Source organism: Rhinolophus ferrumequinum, chromosome 22 (assembly GCF_004115265.2).
Source record: "Rhinolophus ferrumequinum isolate MPI-CBG mRhiFer1 chromosome 22, mRhiFer1_v1.p, whole genome shotgun sequence".
In the NCBI taxonomy this organism is placed as follows: domain Eukaryota; kingdom Metazoa; phylum Chordata; class Mammalia; order Chiroptera; family Rhinolophidae; genus Rhinolophus; species Rhinolophus ferrumequinum.
The window spans coordinates 49868704-49892177 of NC_046305.1; the positions used below are offsets into that span (position 1 = coordinate 49868704).

The 23474-nt window shown below is 44.8% G+C and overlaps 1 long non-coding RNA gene across 2 annotated transcripts in view; it reads right to left on the minus strand.

The window, feature by feature from the left end:
* LOC117015234 (uncharacterized) overlaps nt 1-23474 on the minus strand; it is a 49093-nt gene that overhangs the window by 3840 nt on the left and 21779 nt on the right. The window contains exons 3-5 of one of the 2 annotated variants that reach the window (XR_004421681.1): nt 19370-19513; nt 17624-18644; nt 14530-15420 (exon numbers count right to left, since the gene is read on the minus strand). This is a non-coding gene — a long non-coding RNA (uncharacterized LOC117015234). Of the gene's footprint in view, nt 1-14529; nt 15421-17623; nt 18645-19369; nt 19514-23474 lie in introns of those variants that run through there. The other variant, XR_004421682.1, reaches the window with a different exon arrangement.

Consider the following 23474-nt stretch of genomic DNA (forward strand, 5'->3'; position numbering starts at 1 on the left):
GACGCTGCCCACCTGGTCCACGCGCAGAGACCGGCGAGATGACACAGATCCAAATGACAGATCAGTTCGTCTCACGCTGCCTCTTGACTCTCCCTGAATTTGCAGGAAGAGTGACCACTGAGGGCCAGCACTCTCCGCAGTGGCCACCCTCTGAGGGCCTCAGCACGGTTGGGTCCCTCTCTTCCCCGGCCAACTGCTCTTTGACCCTTTAGAACAGGGGTTTTTGCACTGCAAATCACAACGCAGTCGTCAGTCACAAAATCAGTTTAGTGGGCTGCCATCGCCATTTTTAATAAAATAAATCAAACCAGAAGAGAAAAGATCAATGTGCATTGCACAAAGTAAGAGCAAATATTGTTTCGTAAAACTGTTGGTTAGATAGCGTGCACGCGCGTGTGTGTGTGTGTGCGTGTGTGTGTTGAGTATTCCGCAATGAGTATTAAGTGCACTTCTTACTGTCTTAGGAAAGCCTTCCCACAAAGACAGAGCAGTGCCTACTACAGGCTGTGGCAGAGGGCCTTCCGGATCCAGGGCTGGTCCCATCCACTCACGAATTGGGGGCTGTGGGCTCTACGGAGTGGGGGTGCTGCCCATCACCTCAGCTCGGGGGTTTGAGGGCATCTGCAGAGAAATCTGACCTGAGAGGGAGCCTGAGCAGGGGGTTCCACTGTCCCGGAAGAGGAAGATCCTTGCTGCTGAACGTAAGGACAAGCCTGAGCTAAAGGCAACAGAACAAGCAGAGGGTCTGGTGCACGGACTGCCCCAGAGAGGACCGTGTATGTCACGCTGTCAGAATCCAGCATTAATACAAAGCACCTGATGAGGCTCTGTGGGGCATCCAAGGGACAAGAAGAGCCTTCCTGAGCCCGCAGTGTGGCAGGTAATGTGTTGATTAAGAGCAGACCCAGCAACCGAGACGTCCTTCAGTGGCTGAATAGACAAAGGAACCATCCATTTGTCCAAACCCAAAGCATGTACAACACCAAGAGTGAACCCTAAAGTAAACTACGGACTTTGGGTGACAATGATGTGTCACTAGAGGTTGATCGATTGTAACAAGGGTACCCCTCTGGAGGGAGATATGATATTGGGGGAGGCTGTATACGTGGCGGGGGAACAGGGGTCTATGGGAGCTCTGTACCTTCTGCTCAATTTAGCTGTGAACCCAAAACTGCTCTAAAAAATAAGGTTTATTAGTGAGAGAGAGAGAGACAGAGAGACAGAGAGACAGAGAGACAGAGAGAGAGAGAGAGATTGCATTCATGGGTATGAGAATTACAGCAACAAGCAGCCAGAAACAGAGAGTGTACAGGCTGGAGGGGGCCAGACCTTCACAGGGGGGCTTGACTAGTAGAGCAGGAAGGGTATTTGAGGTTCAGGGAGAAATGTGGTCAAGACTGGGTGCCCCGAGTCAGCGTGACGTATTCTGGAGACTACACCGACATTACCCCGGCTGGAGCAGCAGGATTCCGTGTTAGAGGCTGGCTTCACAGGGTTCGGGAGGGCTATGGAGGGCCAAGGAAATGGATTTCATATAACACATAAATACAACAAAAATCTAACATGACCCAAATGGCAGCTGCAGGCACCCTGCCACTTGAGATCCAGATAAGATTGCCTGACTCTCTCGTCCACATCCTGTGGAAAGTTCAGTGCCCTTCCCAAGATGTCTGCACTTTCTCAGGGCAGCTACATTTTTGTGGTCTCCTCTGGTTCTGGAATCAGTTCCGTTTATCAACTCAAATCCTTCCAGGGCCTGTGGCCCCCCTTCTACCTCAAAAGGGAAACTCGGTCCCTTTTCTGGATTCACTTACACTCCCCACAAATCTGACAAGGCCTTTGCTGGCATTTTGAGGGAAACAGATTTGAGGAGTTTCTGTACAGCAATGCAAACAAATGAAAAGTGAACATTAAAAAGTCTGTGTACTTAAAAAGACCCTCTGCAATTTCCCGGTAATTTCCATCAAAATTGCTGAGCTCCTCTCTGTACCTTTCCTTCCATTCCCTCACCCCTGCCGCACGCCAGGTCCCTGTTCATCTCATATGCACAGCAGTTTAAGATCTTGATGGTTTTCTTATTTCCTGCCACACTCACGATCTCTAGTCTTCTACCCCCAACTCTATCAAGGGATTTTCTTAAATAAAGACAATTTCCTCCCAACAGGAATTCTAATGCCAGCTATTAAGATCATTATTTTCATTCTGCTTCGTAAGAAATGTTACGTGAGAACGATGACAGGCTAGGAGGTGGGAGAACTGAATGCACAGTGTGAGTGGGAGAAAGGAGACCCCAAAAAAGAGCACGTGAGAATGATTTTGAGCCTGAAAACATTGTCAAGGGAAGGAAAAGAAACAATAGTTAAGGAACTCCAACCAAGTCACATTGTAGTTACTGCTGTTTTCTGAGTTGGTTCTGCGAGATTTAGTGCTGAGACTGGCAGGAAGAAAGAATTCGGAGACAGGAGCCATGCTGAAAGCCACATGGATGTGGGACCTCCAGCCAAACAACAACACGAGACACCTGAATTCTAACCTGAATTCTGCTCCTAACTTGCAGTATGACCCTATTTAAATCACTTGCTGCTTGGGGCCTCGGTTTCCTCATCTATACAGTGAGGAAGCCAGACTAGAGATCCTTTCCCACAAATTCCATAATCAGACCTCAAATTACGTTTGCAGTTTGTTTGTTCTGATTGTTTTTGGAGACTTTCTGTTAAGAGCAGAAGGAGTCATAGGTGAGAGTTCAATAATTGTGAAGGGAGGGCAAGAGGGATATTAACACGTCTGAAAACGTGTGTGGAACTGAAGGTTAGAGCAGTTGACTGGCACATTAGCTAAAATGTACAGTTATTCTAACAGAACTACATTTTAATAGAAGAAGATCAACCCTCGTAGAAACACACACTCAATGTTCTGAGACTCGGCTCTTCACATCTGGAAAAAGCCTGGTAGGTTGGCCCACAGTGTCACAAACAGGTCTCTTTATTATTCTGGTGTCACTTACCTTAACTTTAGCTGTAGTGTCTCGAAGGGCAAAACCCACCCACTGAATTGTTAGTCTTGATAATCCCAACTTCGAAAGGAGGAGTTTTTCTCAAAGTGTGTTCAGTTAGTCCCAAAGATGCTCAAAACACAAAGAGAAACCCTGAAATCAAACGTGCTCGGGAGACACGAGCTACCACTTAGCTCTTTCTCAGCTAAACACAATGTGGAAAAGTTCTCACCGTTAGTGTACATGAGCATTTCCCACAGTGCTTGTTAAAAACACAGACATCCAGGTGACGTATACACTGTTGGTTGCCCATCTGTCTTAGTTCGAGCAGCTATAACGTAAACTGGGTGGCTTATCAACAACAGAAATTTACTTCTCACAGCTCTGGAGGCTGGAAGTCAGAGATCACGGTGCCAGCGTGGTTGGCTTCTGAGAACCCTCTTCCTCGTTGCAGACAGCTGGCCTGTCCTTGTGTCCTCACGAGGCAGAAAGAGAGCTGGCTAACTCTCCGGCCTCTTCTTAGAATCCCATTCATGAGGGCTCTAGCCTTGTGACCTAATCACCTCCCAAAGTCCTTACCTCCAAATACCATCACGTTGGGATTAGAGTTTCGACATCTGGATCTGGAGGTGACATATTCAGTCCATTGCACCGCCCAACTATTATTCATTCCCTTCCCTCCTTCCTAACAGATCCTCGTTTTGTTTTGATAATCCTCCTTGTCAGAGCCAATGGCTTCATTCATTGTGCCAATCATAAGAAACCCATTGTCAGTGCCAGGAATAATTACAGCCAAGGTGATTATGGCTGGGAGCAGGTTTGACCACGTAAGTGGTGAGGCCCAGTGCAAAATAAAAATTTACAGCCCCTTGTTTAAAAAGCAAGGAAAACCTGCCATTAAAGGTACTGAAGTAGATGAGTAAAGCTTTTTCCTTTCTTCTGTAGTCTCTCTCTAATCTTGTCTTTTTTTTTTTTCCCGGTTTGGTTTTACTGTTTACTGTCATTCTAAGTAAAAAAAAAAAAAAATTAAGTTTTAAATTATTAGTATGAATTTTATTGTTTACATTGTGTGATACCAGTGTTAGATGCAAATATAAGAGCATTTAATTTATATGTGAAATCACACAATTCGTATTGTGTAGCTCATACACGTATTTTGTTCTTACTAGAATAGTGGAAAGGCTGTACAAAACTCAACTGCTTTCTTTTACTTCTTGATGTGTCTACATTCTACCAACGCTCACTTGAAGCCAGCGGCTTCCATAACATGCTTGCGTCGTACCAGCTTGGAGTCTTACTGAACTCCCACCCATTCTGTGCTCAGGGGACATTGCAAATACTATGCAAATAGAGTGTCAAGGAAGGGCAGAGACACATATCTCTTCTGCTCACCTGCATGCACCATTGTCCCATCAGACTTCACTTACAAAACGCAAGTTCAAACATAACATTACTAAGAATTTCAAGATGGGGACAGTCTTAAAGAAACAGGAAACCAAGTGTCAGGCCCTTCTGAGCACCGGGCCCTATGTGACTGCACAGGTGTCATGCCCATGAAGCCAACCCTGGCAGGGAGTCTCCTGGAAAAGTGCATTCATTGCTCATTTAAAGAGTTATTTCTTCTGCTGGACATCCTTGAGGCTGCATTTGGAATATATGGCAGCCATCTTCCAAGCAGGAGTGGAACTAACCTGAGAAAAAGGCTGACACAGGTGAAGAAGAAAGATTGAAAGGAGGTCTTTGAAGAAGTTATTGAGCCTCTGAATACCATTTCCTGTAGCCACTTTGAGTCGTTTTCTCTTATTTGCAGCTGAAAGCATCCTAACTTGCTTTGCTTCCAAGTCTTGTCTGTCAAAACCTTGCTTCTGTCTCCTGATGGTGGAGTGCTCCTAACCACTTCTGGTTTGCTGCTGTCCGATTCAAATCAATGTTTGCTCAAATAATCTCTTAAACAGTGTGAATATGTCTCAGTTTATCTTTTAACAGACGCCTAGGGCAAGGTCTGTGGGAAGAGGCATGAGGCTTCCAGGCTCTCTTCAGGTGCCAACCGCCCCACACCTCCACGTGTTCACCAACCTGGAAGCTGCCGGAACCCTGTCCTTTAGGCACAATTGTTTACATCACTAGCCAGTGGCTGAAAGCTCCAATCCTCTAATCACCAGGTTGGTTTCCTAGGCCCCATCCGTAGGGTTTTCCAAAAGTCACTTTATTAACATAAACTCTGAGGTGGTTGAAAGGGGCTTGTAATGGATAATAAAAAGCACCTCGATAGCTCTTAGCACTCAGGAAATCCCAAGGGTTTTAGGAGCTTTGTGTCAGAAACAGGAAGACCAAATGTACATTTCTTATTATAAACCACAATATTACACCATAAGAAAGGAAGAACTCTGGCTGGCATTACACTGATTTGTTGCAGAGACAGGGCACCATAAAACTTCTCAGTAAATGCGTTTGTCTCCCAGCAAATTGGTAACAACCAGCAGAGGCTCAAATTTTCTATATAAAATAGTAGAGATGGCACTCTTTCTAGAAAAAGGCAAAGGGAATAGATGGAAGATTATTTTAAAGCTTACGATGGCCTCAGTAATGCACTCTATTGTTCCACTATGTCGTGGAGGAGAACCACCTCCATCTCCCAAAGGGATTTTCAACTCCCTGGAGGTAAGGGCCCTGTTTTACTCCTTTGCATCACCACACTATTGTGCATTTACATTCCCTTCGAGCTGAATTGACTTGAGTTGAGCTAAGCCACCTCAAGTGAGTCATTTTGATTTAGAAAGCAGTAAATAAAACCAGGGCCATCCCTATGTAGAGGCAAGGTGAACAGACACCGCTGTAAACATGGTATGGAAAATAGGAAAAAGAATTTCATCCTGCTCAGAGTATGCCTCATTTTAGGCTATTATCCTTGTGCAACGAAAATAAGTAAAACGATCTTATTGTCTCTCCTTTATCATAACCCTTGGTATCCTCTTCTCCAAAAGTCTCTCTTGAAATTCTCCCTCCCATAAATCCTGCAATCCCACCACTGGAGGAGACTTGTTCCTTTGCATTCAGTATTGCCCTCTCCGGGCCAAAGTTTTAAAGTGTAAAGACCTCTGGGACAAGTAACACATTACGTTCCTACTACTCTTGTATAAATACATTTAACCCAGGATTTCCTCTTAATAGAAAGGACTGGGCTCTTCCATTATGGGAATTACGAAAGAAGAAGAATGAAAAGGTGCTCAGAGAAGAAGGGAACGTATGGGGCAGGGAAGAATGGTGTTCAGGCACAAGGTGACCTCTGTCCCCAATCTTACTGAGGCCTGGCCCTGAGTAAAACCAATAGTAACAATTGCAATAGCTGTTATTGCACCTTTTGTGAGACTCATTTCTTCTTGGTAAAACTCCTTTATATCAGGCTATTATCCCTTTGTAATTAAAACAATATCTTGTATCCTCCACTTGGGATTCTCTTTGAAACAGTGTAGATAATACACAATGCCACTCTGAAAGCTTTTATTTAGTTTCTCTTGAGTCAAAGCAGAAGCTTTCAGGAAAGATTTATCATGCTAAGTCCAGAGAGTTATCTCAAATAACTCACATGCAAGATATGGGAGCCCTGGGGGAGATTCCAAGCTCCCTCTCTGGTGTGAAGAAGGTGCAAATATAAGATCATCTCCAAAGCTGTCATCGAGCCAAACGACTTATCACCCGTAGATTTACTCGAGGAAGAGTGGGGACTCTGACATGAGCAGAGCTGAGAAGGAAGTTTTCTCCCTTCTAAGCCAACAAATCTTCCCTTACTTTTTTCCTTCTGCTAGGAAAATGTCCTTTCTTCATAGGTACGCCTTGTAAAAAGAAAACTTGAACTTAAGGAATCCATTGTTTGAAGGGCACTAAAGGCAGGCCTCGGTGTCCTTATCTACAAAATGGGTTAATACTGCCGCCTCAGAGGGTAGTTCTGAAGATTAGATGAGGTTGTGTAGGAAGCACTTGGCACAGGGAGATGCTCCATGGATATTAGTTTCCTTCCCAGCTTCTCTCAACCGACTGTAATCCCAAAACTTATTTTGGGGAGCTACCATGTCAAAACTCCAAGGTTACATTCCTGACCTCTCCTAGTCTGGCCTAAAGTCCATTTCTGACAAAAAGTTGCCTCTTATAAGTGAAAACAATATTTCTTTGATTCCTACCTGTGCCATAACCATTATTTTCCAAAATCAAAGACTGGAATGCCTGGCCTCCCGGTACGGATGACGGGGGTTTCTCTTCCTTCAGATATGTTAACTTACTTAGGTGAAAAGTCGTAAGGCAAAATAATTAAGCCCATATTCGGGTGTCTACTCAAAGAACTATCTTTTTGAAGAATTAAATTACATTAAAAGAAAGCAAATTCAGAAAGATGAAAGAAAGAGGGAGGAAGGGAGGAAAAGAAGGAAGGAAAGGAGGAAGGAAGGAAGGAAGGAAGGAAGGAAGGAAGGAAGGAAGGAAGGAAGGAAGGAAGGAAAGAAGGAAAGAAGGAAGGAAGGAAGGAAGGAAGGTGCTTGACTGACACTGGGGCTATATGAGACAGTGTAGTCCTCAGAAAACACCTTCTGCATTTGCTAATCACTAAGAATTGTTAGAGTTGGTTGCCAACAACGAATGCTATGTCCCCGTCGCAGGCTGTGGATTGACCTTTCTTTGCCAAGCAGCCTGAGACATGTCGGTCCTTGGCTGTGTGCTGCCATTTCCTCAGACCCGCAGGTCTTGTGACATCCACTCTGAGTGTTACTGAGCTGAGATGGCTGGAAAGTGGTCAGTGTTCAAGCAATGGGAACGAAGGGAAAAATTCTCCAAAAATAGAAACATAAACAGATGTAAGGTTGAGAAATAAGCCAAATTGCTGTATGATGATTTTTCTTTGGGTGGTTTAATGCTATGGCTTATTTTTGTCTCACTTCTTACATTCCGTATCCAAGGCAAAAAGACCGGTTATTCCCATTCTCCTTTCCCCCACACTTCCTACCATCTCAAAGATAAACTGCTTGAGGGCAAAGACTGTGTCTTCAATAAACAATTCAACTAGAAGATAGTCATTCAATGAAAGATATAATTACCTAACTAAGAAATTTGACACTGACATCCAAGCTGGGTGACCCAGTAGTCGTGTCCCTTTGATTAGCCATCCTTCATAGAGTTAACCCCCAAATCCACAGAGAAATCTCTACATCTGCTTTCTCTTCTCTTCCTCAGGTGGAACGGCACCAGTTTGACTAGACTAAGAAACACAGTGGTATCCATCTCAGCTGGCTCAATTTTCAAATTCTCCCCAGTTGCTGGACAAATCTTTTCCACAGCGAGGGTCAGCCCTTGAAAAAATTATGAGGTTAGAAAATATGTCTCAAACTCTTTTTTCCCCTCTATCTTTTTCTCACTGTCACTGCCAGCCCTCCTCTCCCACTTTCACCACTGCCCAAAATCTTACCTCTCCGTGTTAGAATAAACTCTTGGGGAGATAAAAATTACCTTGGATAAATATACATCAGTGAGCAGCAGTTAGTCTGAAGGGGTAGGTCAGCTCCTGCCTCTGCCTACTATAATTCTGCCCCTTCATTAATCATTTTCCCTCCATTCTTAGCCCTGCCCCATTTCTCGGACCCATCCTAAGGCTGTCAGTGGGGTGGTTCCAAGCACAGGCTTTGGAGTCTAGCTGTGAGACCTTGAACAAGTCACATAGCCTTTCAGTAAAATGGGACCTACCTTTTGGGGTTGTTGTCAGGAGTAAGCGAGATAATATCTACAAAGAGTTTAGTACTGGGTCTGAACCATGGTATGTGCCAGTAAATGGTGACTTTTGTTATTACTCTTCATTTAAGCAATCTTACCTCTTGCCCCCACCCTCCCCCACCCCACCCTGGTTCTTGGCTCCCATCTCAGTTTGGTACTTAGTTTTGACCACTCTCTCCCTGAACTTGCAGCTATGTGTTATCAGTATCCTGTCTGTCTCCAGCACCCGATATAGTTCCCCACGTCTAGCAAAGAGTAGGTGCTCAATAAATGCCAAATGAAGGAATGGGAGTAATACTCAGGTAAGATATAGTGGGGCTGTCTCCTGGGCCCCTGAATTGTTCCCCAAGGTCCCGCTCCTCTTCAACCGGGCTTCTGGTGGAGCTCCTTTCTAGTTCTCCAGAAAGGACTAACCATTTTCTCCACCGGGGACACTGGAGTCTCGCCCCTGAATCCCATTTCAGGCTGGAGCTAAGAGCCAGGAATAACCCCAGGTGACAGTTCTCTGCCCCAGGTCCTACATTGTCCACCTGCTCAGGGGTGGCTTAAAGTTCATCCTATTTCATCTCCATCAGCACCTCTCCCATCGACGTGGACAATGGTCATCTTAGTCTTATATGAAATGAGAACAAAAGCGTATTTGAAAAACGTTGCTTTGTTTATTGGTGTAAGTTGTACAATCTAAGTAAAATCCAGAGACCTTACCCTGCAAAAGCAGCTTCAAGACAAGAACCTTAACACCAACTCCAACTTGATGTCTGTTCCTAAGTGCCACCAATCTGGAAATTCTGGCGTCATCGTTAACCCTGCCCCTTTGTCACTGACAGGCGAGTTGCAGTAAACTTGGGCGAAGGCCAAACACCATCTTGCTCTAAGGCTGTTCTAGACATGGTGCAGTTGCTCCAAGAGGGCCTGGTTTGCTGGGAGCAAACAGACTGGGGTGTATGCAGGAGGTGTCTTTTTCCCTCCATTCATGGGAAAATCACCTGGCCTTGGGTCTTGCTGCCGTGTGACCTGCCATTCTCCCTGGTCACTCGCATCTTCCCAGGCCTTGATGAAGGAATCAAGGAATGCATGATGGAATGATGAAGGAATTGCATGAAAAGCACAGTGAAGGACTCCAGGCCTGAGTGTGGATGGATTCCCAGTCACAGGGCAACTTCCAGGGGTGGACTTAATCCCACCAGAAAGGGCTTTCTCCAAGCCTCAAAAGCCCCTCCCGGACAGGTGGAGATAGCTTGCATCAGCCTGAGATCAGAGACCTCCTCTCCTGCTATGCAGCTCTTTCTTCCTGAAGCTCCCTTCCCAGGCATCCTGAGTCACGTGCCTCAGACCTTAGGACTCTGCACGCGTCATAGGCATTGCACCCCTTGTAATAATAAAACAAACAAAAATGACCTCGGCATGGGGGTCAATGGTGAGAAGTCATTGACTGCAAAATCTTTCCTATAATTTCATATCAACATTCTATGGTGGCAAGGATGAAGCTATCCCTAAGAAAAAGGGCAGAATTTGCTCTGGGAAGATGGCTCATTATCTCTGCTAATTACTTCTGTGCTTTTGTTTAAGCCGTTTCCCAGCCCGAAAGGCCTTGCCCCCCGCTGACTCCCATCAATTAAAGTCTTACTCATCCTTTAAGACCCAACTCCTATGCCACTTTCTCCAAGAAGCCCTCCCTAATCCTCCAGTGAGCATTTCTTCCCTCTCAATGTTCCTGTGACATTTATTATATAGTACTCCCATGCTATTATATTAAAGTGTTATATAATATTTATTATACAATATTCCTATGTCCCTATGTTAAAATATTTCAAAGATATATAGAAGGTGATCAGCACACTTCCTAGCCTATAATCTGACCTCAATAAAGAGAAGCCATTATTAACACTATGAATTATATTTTATATCTGGCCCATAGGTCAAGTTTTGGGGTTTTTTTAAAGATTTTTATTGGGGAAGGGAAACAGGTCTTTATTGGGGAACAGTGTGTACTTCCAGTACTTTTTTTTTTTTTCCAAGTCAAGTTGTTGTCCTTTCAGTCTTAGTTGTTGAGGACGCAGCTCTGCTCCAGGTCCAGTTGCCGTTGCTGGTTGCAGGGGGCGCAGCCCACCATCCCTTCCGGGAGTCAAACCGGCAACCTTGTGGTTGAGAGGATGCGCTCCAACCCACTGAGCCATCTGGGAGGCAGCTCAGCTCAAGGTGCTGTGTTCAATCTTAGTTGCAGGGGGCGCTGCCCACCATCCCTTGCGGGACTCGAGGGATTGAACTGGCAACCTGTGGTTGAGAGCCCACTGGCCCATGTGGGAATCAAACCGGCAGCCTTCGGAGTTAGGAGCATGGAGCTCTAACCGCCTGAGCCACCGGGCCGGCCCTAGTTCAAGTTTTAAATGTACATAGTTTGAGGGGAAAAAAATTTCTTTGGCATTATTAATCACAAAACCTAGCTGTTCTGGGAATAAATCTGAAAGAAAAGACAGATATGAAGCATGTGTTCTTTCATCCACTGGGACACACACTTCATTTTGTCCAAAAGACTTCAAATCTCAGAATTAAACGGGCCCCACTAATCAACCTCTCCCCCACCCCACCACCACCACCAAGAGATCCATAAAAATCCCCTCTCTGTTATTCCAGCTATGCTTAAACTCACCTCCATCTGAGGCCACTGTTTCAACTTCTAAGAAACACTAATAAGCACCATCCTACAAAAAGCTCTCATGTACTGAGTTCCTCTGTGTAGCAGATTGTACACTAGGTGCTGTATATCTCAGTTAATCCTCGTGAGAATAAAAGAGTAAAAGTAAATTTGCCCAAACACGCAGCTAATAAGTGGCATACTTGAGATTCAAACCAAGACCCAACTCCAAAGCCTGGGATCTTACCTTTGTGCATTCTTGCTTTCTTAGTTGTTGGGAAGATTTCCTAAGTGTAGGGACAGAGTCCCAGAGAGCAGTTTCTAGGCTCTCGGCCTTACACGGAAAGGTGCTGGCTCGGTTATTAGATGACCATCAGCTGTAATCAGGTGGCCATCCGCTGTGACTGGGTGGCCATCGGCTATAACCCGTTAGCCATTAACCACTAATATAACTGCCATGGCTATCCTAGGGGGTTGGTTGGTTGGCAGAGAAACGGAAGGCAGGTTGGAAGTCGTGTGGCTCCTGCTTCCTGTGTCTCCAGCCTAGCCGCCAGCGAGGATATAGTGGTATGACTCCCCTATCTATGGCTTCGTTGTTGGTCCTTTTTGGCATCGCCATATCCTGCGTTCTTGTACGGGGAGCAGAAGCTGAGTCCCTCCATTATACGAAGTTTTATAATTTCGGTGGAAGCTGCAACTTCCACCCATGGTTGTGAGTTTCACCCTTTGAGGCCACCACAACATACCTAATTCATCTTCTACTTTACTAGTCTGCAAATAATTAAAAATAGGTGGCCTTGTCACCAGGCACCCTCCCCGCCCCCCACCCCTGTCTCTGGGCTAGACATCTTTCAGCTGTTTTCTCTCCTACAAAATGGCTTCAGACCTGCTCATGGCCGGGCCCCCACCTCTGGACATGTTTCACTTTGTCCCTGTTTCTCTTCAAGGACAGTCCAAACCGCGCCAGTCTCCAGGTGTGGCCCTGCAGCAGCCAGCAGGCAGAGCCCTCCTCACTCAGGCACATCCCGCCCCTGCTCCGGGGTAAGTCTCCCTCAATCGTGCTTCTGTTACGCCAGCTCACCTCCAGCCTCTACATGTACCTCATACAGTTGTCTTTTTAGGACTAAGCGTAAGACTTCCCATTTATCCTTATTAAATCCCAACTTGTTATATCTGGGACATCAGCTTTTGTCTGCTGAGAGCTTTCTGAATCCTGATCTTGTCATTCTACACCCTCCCTCAGCACATTTGATGAGTTTGTTCTGTAAACCCATCCAAGTCATTAATAAAAAGGTTGACTGAGACCCTGCAGCAAATGACTAGAGACCTCCCTTAAAGTTGACACAGATTCCTTAATCATCAGTCTTTGCATGTGATTATTCAACCAATTACAAATCCACTTAACTGTACTGGGCTCACACGTCTGTATCCCGCTGAAACCCACCAGGCTGGTAACCCCGTCAACAAAGGAAATGAGCTTCGTCTGGCATAACTGGTTCTGAGAGAGCGCCTGTTGTTTTACAAAGATTAGTCTGGCAGGGTGGGTCCTAAAAACACACTGCTTCTCCTGATGGTGTCTGAACATAAGCTGGGAGTTACAATAACATGATAAATCACCTGTAATCACTCCCAGAGCTCTCCTAGGCCAGCGCTCCCAATTACCTAGCCTAACACAAAACAAAAAATAGTTAAATGCAAAAGACCAGCCTAAAGGTGAATTGCAGAATTTATCTTTGCTTCTCTGACAGTGGCTCTGATCCCTTCCCTATCTCCTGACAATCCTCTTTTCCCACCCCCATATGAATCCTGTGACCTCGTGAAACCCTCTGACCTGCCAAGCCTCCCCACCTTAGTACCTATCTCCTTCCTGCCCTCCCTGAGATACCCCAAGCTCCAAACAACTCTTCCTGAACTCCGCCCTCCTCCATCCTATTTTGTTTCTGTACTGATCTCAGGTAGATATGAAGGAAAAAGCAACTGTATTGAAAGAATTGGCATCAAAGTATGAATGAGTCATTGCCCTCCAAGAATGTTGGTATTTTTCAAACAGGAGCAAAGTTAACCCCAACTAATCTCTAGTTAGTGAATTAGAAGTCGTGGGATAAAATCTGGGTAAAGAATTGCAAAGCAGAATTGGAAATCTTTTGCTGGGGGTCCGGGGTGAGGAGTGGGGAGGTGTTATACTAGCAAATCACAGAAACTTACTCTGATTATCTTAATCAGAAACAGGATTTAGAAAGGGTATCAGGTATTGTCCTCAGAACCGTGAGGAGGCTTGAAAGTCAGACAGACCCAAAAAAGGCTGGACAGCTGAGAACTCATTTAGATCACGCAACAAAAACAGGCTGTCTGGGAAGCAGTGGCAGGCTCCACCATCGCGCGACTCGTGCTTCTTCTGCATCCTCAACACCCAAATCTCTGCCTCTGCTGCCTTAAATATTGTCAACTGCCCCAAAGATTCAAATACCAGGGCCCAAGCATCCATTGGCCAAGACTGGGCCACATAGCCACCCCCAGTACCGGGAGCGGGAGGGCTATCTTCCCCCCTTTGGCTTTCTTCATGGGAGAGTTGTCCTTCTCACCCTCCTCCCTCATTTTAGGATTCAGAAGTAGAGCATCCAAGAGCATCAGGAACATCCAGCATGATTCCTAGAGCTCAAGTTTTACCATGTATTTTTTTTAAATTTTTATTAAATTTATTGGGGTGACATTGGTTAGTAAACTTCTACGGGTTTCAAGTGTACATTCGTATAATACATCATCTATGTGTTGCATTGTGTGCTCACCACCCAGACTCAGTTCTCCTTCCATCACCATATATTTGACCCCCTTTTCCCTCTTCTACCATCTCCCTTCCCCCTACCCTCTGGTAACCCCTAAACTGTTGTCTGTACTTTTTCTGCGAGTCTGCCCTGGCCTGCCGCCTTCTATAGCCATGTGTGGGAGTTGAAAGGAACTAGTTATGTTCAAGAGTCAGAGGGGTAGTGGATTGGGGGGAGGGAGGTTATCGCTGTGTGAGGGATATAAATGATAAATGTCTAACTACTACATTGTTTTGTATACCTGAAACTAATAAAAAATTTAAAAAATAAAAGAGTCATTGAAACACATAATTTCCTTCTGTAGTAACATAATGCTCTCACCTCACACCGATGCCAAACACAGCAGCCAGAACCCGGACAAACCATTTTTATTTTACTTCTTATTAGAATATAACACACATACAGAAAAGTGCAAAATCACAAGTCATAGTGCTATGAACTTTTCCAAAGTGAACATAGCTGTTCAGGAAATATTACCAGCACCCTAGGCACCCTCCCCCCACACCCATTTCGTGTCAGTCACGATTTCCCCAAGCTAACCACTATCCTAACATCTGGCCTAATAGATTTGTTTTCCCTGCTTTTGAACTTTGAAACATAGAATCATATAGTAGTTTATCTTTTATGGCTGGCTGGCTTTTTCTCAAAATTTGTTTGTGAAATTCATTCATACTGTTGGGGATGGTTGTGTGAATAGTCGGCGAGTCACTTCTGAAAGATCGTATAGCACTAGCTGCCTGTCCCCAGGGTCCCTGGAAGTTACTGACATAACATAGTGAGGTCAGCTCAGAAAACAAAATCTCTAGACCTTTGTTACATTCACAGGCAATTTGGACCCAACCGTGATTTGTTGTAACGCACTCAAGAAATACTGCCTTTCTGTTATAATGTAACTAAAATAAGGTTAATCTGAGTAGTGCTAGTGGTGATCAGGATATACAAAAATAACGTAGATTTACAGATGTGTTCATGTGTTTCATGGGAACTTAAAACGCTCTAAAACGTGTCCTCTTAGTTCCTGAAAATGCTTGCACCAGAAACAGAATTCAAGTTCACGAGCAGTTAAAGGACTTGGTTTATTTGAGAGTATTCGGCGTGCACAGGGTGTTCGGCTTGTTTCCATGACAGGCAAGAGCTGACGGTGCACCTGGACGTGCCTAGGGAAGCCGGCTTTATGCCCACGTCTCTAAACACGTAGGGGATGTCGGGAAACTGGGCTGGAGGAATCATGATAGTGAGGGAAGGGTGCCGGGTACAGCTGGAGATAACAGAGCAGGCTTACAAAGAGACTGCTGATGGAGTCCAAAGGATGCATTAACAGGGGCTGACCGTGGGCCGGACCAGGAATACCCACGCTCAGACCTCAAACATGTATGCTCTCCCAAAAATGTGCTCCAGAAACGCAATCTCCTTGAAGAAACAGGTTGGGGATTAAATTGCACCTCCCTGGGGGCGCCAGCAGTCATACGATAGTGCACTTGTGGGCTAGAGGGATCTAGAGGTGAGAAGCCAGGGGGAGGGAAGGGGTGGCTCGCAGGGCTTGGTGGGGAGAAGAATTCCTGACTCTCAGCTGTTTGTTCTGTAAATGGAAGAAGAAAGTACTTTGCATTCCGTTGGGCTCTGTGAATAAGGCCATCACTTGGAAAGCCTCTCTGTTCTTGAGGAACTCATACTAATAGGACAAAGAGAGGTTGCTGCGTGTAAAAGCTCTGGGGTAGTGAGGAAGGCAGTCGGGGGGCCAAGTCCGAAGCCTGGCGCTGTTGGCGCAGGAAGAAGCCCAAGGGGGCTATCACTTGGCCCATGGGCTAGCCGGTCCTCAGCCAGATGTGTCTGATTCTCTCTGCTTCTCATCTCCACCCCAGCCCCAGACTCCGTGTCCTTTGTACCCCTCGATGGTGGTGGGGAGAGCGAAGCAAAGAGGAAAGAAGCAGAGAGAAGAAAGATGGAAAAGTTGAAAGACTGCCGGAATTAGGAAGAGAAAGGAGTGTGGCAGAAAAGCAAGGAGGTGTGTCATAGAGTCTTAACAGATAGGAAAGAACCTCAGAATAAAAGTAAGTTTTTCCTATGACAGGATATTTAGAAACTACAGCGACAAAACACAGAAAAAGTACAAGATGGATTTTTATCTTATGATGCTAAATTGTGTGCAATTTTTGGCCCATTTGGAGATTCATATTCAACAGAGCAATACAAAAATGGAGTTTGATAAGTCCAACGTGTTAATTTAGGTAGCTCATGTCAAATCATGGTCTTTATAGAAAATTGTTTCTAATATACGTATGCAGGGGGGAAAAAAAGGAAATAATCTTCTGATAGACCTATGTCTCCCAGTTTAGAGTGAAACAAGCACTTGTCACCTCACCCTTGCCCTTCTTCCTAAAGCTCCCAGAGAGACCGGGAGGAAAGCAGGCCAGAGGGCAAGGCAGGTGTTCAGCTAGTGGGGCCTGTGGGGGTTCTCACTGTCCCCTCACAGCAGTTAGGCATTTATCTGAAAGGGACTAGCATGGTCGGAGACTATGCTGGGATCTCTGCTCCCAAATTTCAGTCCCCCAAAAGCCATTTCAACAAGTTACTTTTTCCCTTGAGGCCCAAAGACCACCTCTCTCTCCAGAAGGCCCCAGTGAAAATGCAATTATTTCTGGGCTGTGAAGCCTCCCAGCTAACACTTTCCTTATCAGCCGCAGCACCTTTGTTATCAGCAAACACCTTGGCTTAAATTATTTGACAACTTTCCAAGTGTGTGTGGGAAAGGGACCCTGCTTTGTCCCTGGTGGGGGAAGGTGAAGAAGGGAGATAGTTTAGGGAATGCAAAGTGGGAGGAGAGAACTGTTAGAGGAGACCAGAGATAAGTCTCCACAAACTTGGCCACTTGCTCTGCTAGCCCTGCGTGTGTGGGAGAGGGAACAGAGGAGGGAGGGCCAGGAGGGGCGTGTGTAAGTGTGTGTGTGTGTGTGTGTGTGTGTCTTGTGTAATCTATATAAGTGCTCCTGAGAAGCAGACAACAAGTTCTGACAAGAGAATTGCAGGGAAATTTGCGTGGCTTAAATGCAACTGGTAAGCTCTCAAAGGATGACTGATCTGTTGTTTTTAGTGGACTCGTTTTAAAAAACAAACTAACAGCCAGCTGCTCTCCTAATACCCAACCTGTTCTTGCTTCCCTTCTAAAAGGCCATTTGAAAATGTACCCTTATCCACCCAGATCACCTTAAGTACCCAGCAAGTAGTTACACTATGACAAACGTGTTGACTGGGATTAAATGCTATAGGTTATACCCAGCACCTGGTAGCTGGGGACAGTGAGCCGTGACAGGTGCAAGGGGTGGGCTGTGCTGTTGTCAGGGACTGACCATCGAGACCAGGTCCTGCTCCCCAAACCACACCTCTTAGGTATAAGCTCCACAGAGATGGCACCTCTCTTACCTTCTCTCACAGCAGGAGAACCAGTGGTACCTGCAGGACACAGCCCGCGTAGCTCTCAGCATCATTCACTCCATTTTTTTTCCTCCTCAAATTCTCCTAGGTATGTTCCATTAAGATGTTTTTACTGCGACTCCAGGAACCACACAAGGGAAACAATAAATCACTTATTAAAAATATTTTAAAGTAATATTTAATGCTTCAGATAATTGGTAAAATAAGATACAGATAACGGTCTACATACAAAATTATAAACACAATGTTATCCCAACACTATACAAATATACCCCTGCAGTCGTGCTTTAGTATAGGAGGAGGCGTTTCAGAACCCCCTGCAGAGACCAAAATCTACCCATGCTCAAGTTCCTTATATAAAACGGCATATTATTTGCGTATAACCCATGCATATCCTCCCATATACTTTAAATCATCTCTAGTTTACCTATAAGAACTACCACAATGCAATGCTATGTAAGTAGTCATTATACTATATTGTTTAGGAAATAATGACAAGAAAACGTCTGCGTGTTCAGTTCAGATGCAATTATAATTGGCCTAACTGCAAAGCACATGAGCAGCAGCATAACTTTTAAAAAAAAAAAATATTTTCGAGCTACAGTTGGTTGAATCCACAGATATGGAACCTGCAGATACGGAGGCCCAACTGTACATATATATGTATATAGAAAAAGAGGAGAGAAAGAAAACACACCAAAGTATTACTGTGGTTAATATCAATAAGGACACTGGTGATCTCGGGCACTGAGGTTGACAGTGACTTCTGTTGCCTTTCCTCAAATCCATGCCCTCCTTTCCAGATTCCTTGCTATCACTTAGTCACGTCACCACCACCTCTCACCTGGAGGTCTGCCGCAGCCTCCTAACTGGTCTCCCTGCAGCTGGTCTTGCCAATTCACCCACCACATAGAATCAAGAGCAACCTTCTTCCAATGCAAATCTGGGAATCACAGAGACCAGATGACAAACTGGCATCAGATGCTGGCTCCTTCCATGGAACCCAGCCCTGGAGAGTCCCAAGAAGCAAAGTGAGTTTAATGAATCCCAATACTTATTGAAAAAACTGTTCATTTGTATGCTTGTTTGTTGGTTGGTAGGAAGCCCAAAATTGGTAAGATTTTGGGGTAGAGGGTAAGTAGCAAGTGCAGCCTAGAGCCAACAAGAGCTGGAAACTTTGAGTGGTATATTAGTTTTTTATTGGCGTGCAACAAATCACCACAAACTTAGCTTAAAACAACACATCTATTAGCACTCACTTCCTGTGAGCCAGGACTTCAAGCATGGCGTAGCTGGGTCCTCTACTCAGGGTCTCACAGGCTGGGCTGCATTTTGTTCCGGAGCTCGGGGTTCTCTTCCAAGCTCATACGGTTGTTGGCAGAGTTTAGTTCCTGTGGCTGAGGTCCCAGCTTTCTTTCTGGCTGTCAGTGGAGCTGCTCTCAGCTTCTCGAGGCCCTCCTCCCCACACAGTTCCTTGCCATGTGGCCCTCTCACAAGCTGGCCACTTCTGTCTTCAAGGCCAGCAGGAGAATCTCACTCTCTCCAGTCTGCTGAGATGGAGTCTTATCAAATATAAGGTAATCACGGGAGTGACGACGTCATCATATTTACAGGGGACAGGAATCTGGGGAACTATCCTAGGATTCTGCCTACCACAGAAGTCTCTCTGGCTCCCAATGATTCATGTGCCTCCCACATGCAAAATACACTCACCTCCATCTGATATGGGCTCACCTGTGTCCCACCCCCAACTCATATGTTGAGTCCTAACCGTCCGTACTTCAGAATGTGACTGGATTTGGACATAGGGTCTGCAAAGAGGTAATTACGTTCAAATGAAGTCAAGTAGCGTGGGGCCGAATCAGATCTGACTGATGCCTGGATAAAAAGAGGAAATGTGAGCACAGACACGTACAGAGAGACAACCACGTGAAGACGCAGAGAGAAAACAGCATCTACAAGCAAAGGACAGAGGCCCTCGGAGAAACCCAGCCTGCTGAACCCGTGACCTTGGACTTCCAGCCTCCAGAATTGTGAGCAAATAAATTTCTGTTGTGTAAGCCACCCAGGCTGTTATACTCTGTTATGGCAGCCCTAGCTGACTAATACACCATTCTGTGGTCCTCATCCTATTACATCATCAGCAAATCTCGTCATTGAAATCTAAATCTCCTCATCTCAGCAAAGTCCAAAACGTAATCATCTACATCAGGTTCTGGTGAGGATGCTGGGTGGACTCTATTAAGTACAGCTCCTGGGGAACAAGTCCTTCGCATGTAGGGGCCTGTGAAACTAAAGACACAAATTATCCACCCCGACATACTCAACATACAACGGGGGGACAGTCATAGGATGATAACATTAGACACTCTGGTTCAAAAACGGGGGAAAATGGGATGTAAAAAAGAGTCCCCGCTTCATCACAGTTCTGAAAAGTGTTAGACTTCCTTGATTAAGTTTCAAGGCATGGGAACAAATGTTCTATAGCTCCCCACGCTCTGAACTCTGTGTTCTGCCTTCTGAGTCATTCTTCCTTTTTTACAAAAGGTAGCCCCTGTTTGCAGCTGAGTCGTTTAATCAGTCTCCTGCCAGTAGCTTGGGGTCCTCTTCCTAGAGCAAGAGGAGAGTGAGGAGGGCATCTTTGCAGGTGAGGGGATAGCCATGGAGACGAGAGATTGATTTCATACAGGGGTATTGATTAAGGAATTAAATATGTTCTAGATAGTGGGAGTCAGATTTCTCCCACTATCTAGAAAATGGAATCACAAATATGGAAAAGCAGAAAATTAGAATGAACTCTGTGACATTGGGTTGGAATTGGAGGTATCAGTATGCAATACAGAGATAGCTAGATATAGAAACAAATATATGTAAAATTCCTTAGCTCTATACCATGAGAGATTTTGGGAGAAACAACTCCCCAACTGCAATAAGCACACCAATTGCCCAGCTTCTGGTTTCTAAATACACTCACCACTTAAAGGAACTAGAGATCCTTGGAGAAATGTCCCAGTTCAAGGCTGGGCTGGGAAAGTATAAGATGATTCTATAACATCCTTTTTTTTTTTTTTTTTTTTTTTTTGCCAGAGACCAGGAAGTACTCAAAGAATGATAGGGATAAATCAAACGCACCCAAACACTAGCTTGAAGAGGTTTCCAATGGCTAAATTGGGGACAATTTGAGTAACAAAATAAGTAATGATAGTAAAAGATTATAATTCACTGAATAAAGTAGGGAAAAAACCATGAATCCTTACAAATATAAAGCAACAAATTAATAAATTGGAAATGTGTTGAGGAATAGGATAATTATAGTTTTCATTTTTTTCACACAAGATATTAATTACAAAGAGAAAATAAGTAACTTGAGACTAGAGAAGACTGACAGAGATCATCCCAATAAAGTAACCAAAATTAATGTCAGTAATAGGAAAAATTGAAACTTTTCACAACCTGGTACGAAGCACTGAGAAGAACACAATATCAGCTCTGCGTTATTTCTTCCAAAAATGCATAACCCGAACCTAACCTGAGGAAACAGCAGACAAGCCTAACTAAAGAGACACTACAAAATAACTGGCCTGTAGTGTTGAAAAGTGACAAGGACGTGAAGTCAAAGAAAGATGAAAGAACCATTCCAAATTGAAGTTAACCAAAGAGACTTGACACAGACAACATGTGACTTTGAACTGGATCCTTTTACTACAAAGACTATTATTGCAACACTTGACAAATTTTAAATGTGGTCTGGTGGCAGTAATGTATTGAGGTTAATTTTCTGATTTTGTTGCTTGTATTGTTGGAATATAGAAGAATGTCTTTATTTGTAAGAAATACACACCCAAGTTTTAGGGTGACAGGGAATCAGGTTGGCAACCTATTCTCAAATGGTTTAGGAAAAGTAGTTAACCGCTACAGTGCTTGTAGATTTTTTTTTTTTTTTGAACTTTGTGATTCTTTCCAAAAATAAGTAATCCAAAAGCATATTATTAAAAAACACAGGCTATGGCCTGATTCCCCCGGGGTAGGCTGTCCCCCATCTCTGCCTTGCAGTCCATCTCCCACATGTGGGAATGGAGGGCAATAGTTTGTTGCTGATCTCAGGCTAAGGAAAGGAGCTGCTATTGTTAGAACAGCAGTGGATGCCTGAGTGGGGCTCAAGGTTTTCTGTCTGTCCACATTTCTGCTTTAACTTCCCTGACAAATCATTCTCGCCATTCTCAAAAATGTGTGCTCTCTCTGTGACAGAGTTACCAAATCAAAGACCCGGGTCTGGCTCTAACATCTCTCATATTCTTTAGACGACAGATCTCTGTCTGCCCCCTGAATCTTCCTAAAGCAACCAGGCCTGACCTGGGTCTCCTCAGAAAGAGATTTACAGGCTATTATATCGTGGGCAACGTTGCTGATTTGTGCACGAGATTTCCTGCCTTCTCCTCAGCAAGTGACTAAACTGGTTACAGCTAATTCTGCTGGGAGGGAACCAGCTGTTTTTCCACAGCCCTGAAGCCATTTCCATGAATTAACTTGGGAGCGTTGTAGACCCTTGCAAAGCAGCCTGAGGCTCTGCTGCCTGATAGCTTTAGTAGGATTTAGCAGCCGAGGCAATGGATGGAATATAGAGAAACATAAAATCTATTGACAGCTGCTCCTGAGAACAGCTGTGCGGTCTTGGGTGAGATGAAGAATCTCTCTCCTTGTGGGTGATATTATAACACCACTAACCCATACCTATCGTCAAGGTGCGTGTGAGGATAAATAGAGTGCACGTAGCAAGTGTCTTGAGTTCTTTGTTAAGAGAACAGTGCGGAGAGCCATGTTGCTGTAGTTATTCAGTGCTTAGCGGAAGGGAGCAATTTTAAACCCTAGTCCCGCTAAATAAAGGAACGGTTATTATTATTATGGACAATTACTTTCTAGATAATCGTTTGTGTCTGATCATTTGTTTAGTGTTTGGACACATTCATTGAGCACATACCCCATCCTGGCCACCACAGAGACGCAAAAGATGCAGCTGTGAGTAGACCAGCGTGGCCCTGCTCTCAGGGAGCATAGAGTCTAGTGGGGAGACGCAACTAACCAGTCCTCAGAAGCGACAATAAGGAAAAAAACGGTCTTACCTTTCCATGCAAATGGCTATTATTATTAGGCAAGTACAAAGATTGCAGTTCTGAGAGTCAGAAGGTTTGAGACCCAGCTCTCCCGCTGACTGCTACAGGAGACTCGGGAAGTTATTGCAGTTCTGACAGCCTTGATTTCATCAGCATTGTCTGAAAATCAGCACACCCTCCTTCATGAGGGTCTTGTGAAGCCCAAATGAGAGAATCAATGTGAAAGCAATCAAAAAACTCAGAGATGGGTTTTATTACAGTTGCAGAGTCTTCGTACACACTTGAAAGCGGTTGTTTTGGTTTGCCCTGGCCACTCTGGACAGAAGGAACCAAGTGTGTTCCAAATCTGTGTCACTGAGCTGATGGAGGTGTCCATCTGGGCGCCACTAGTGCTATAGGAGGTGGCTGTACCCAGACATCACCGATCCACTACTGCCTGTCTCTGCTCGCTGGCTTCAGCTCTGGTCTGTGTGCCATTTTTAACAATAAACTGGATGAAAATACAAATGAAGCTAAGAATACGAAATCCAAAGATTGATAGAGTCAGGATCCAAAATGATCGCCCCAGGATAAGAAGGTGAAATATAACCAAGATAAGTGCAAAGTCCCGTGTTTAGGATCCCAGAATTAACTGCACAGCAGCATAAACGAAAAGGCAGGAATATTGCTTGACTCTTCTTTCGGTATTGCACATAGTAGGAACAGTCTTTTGCTGTTTGCAGAGCACG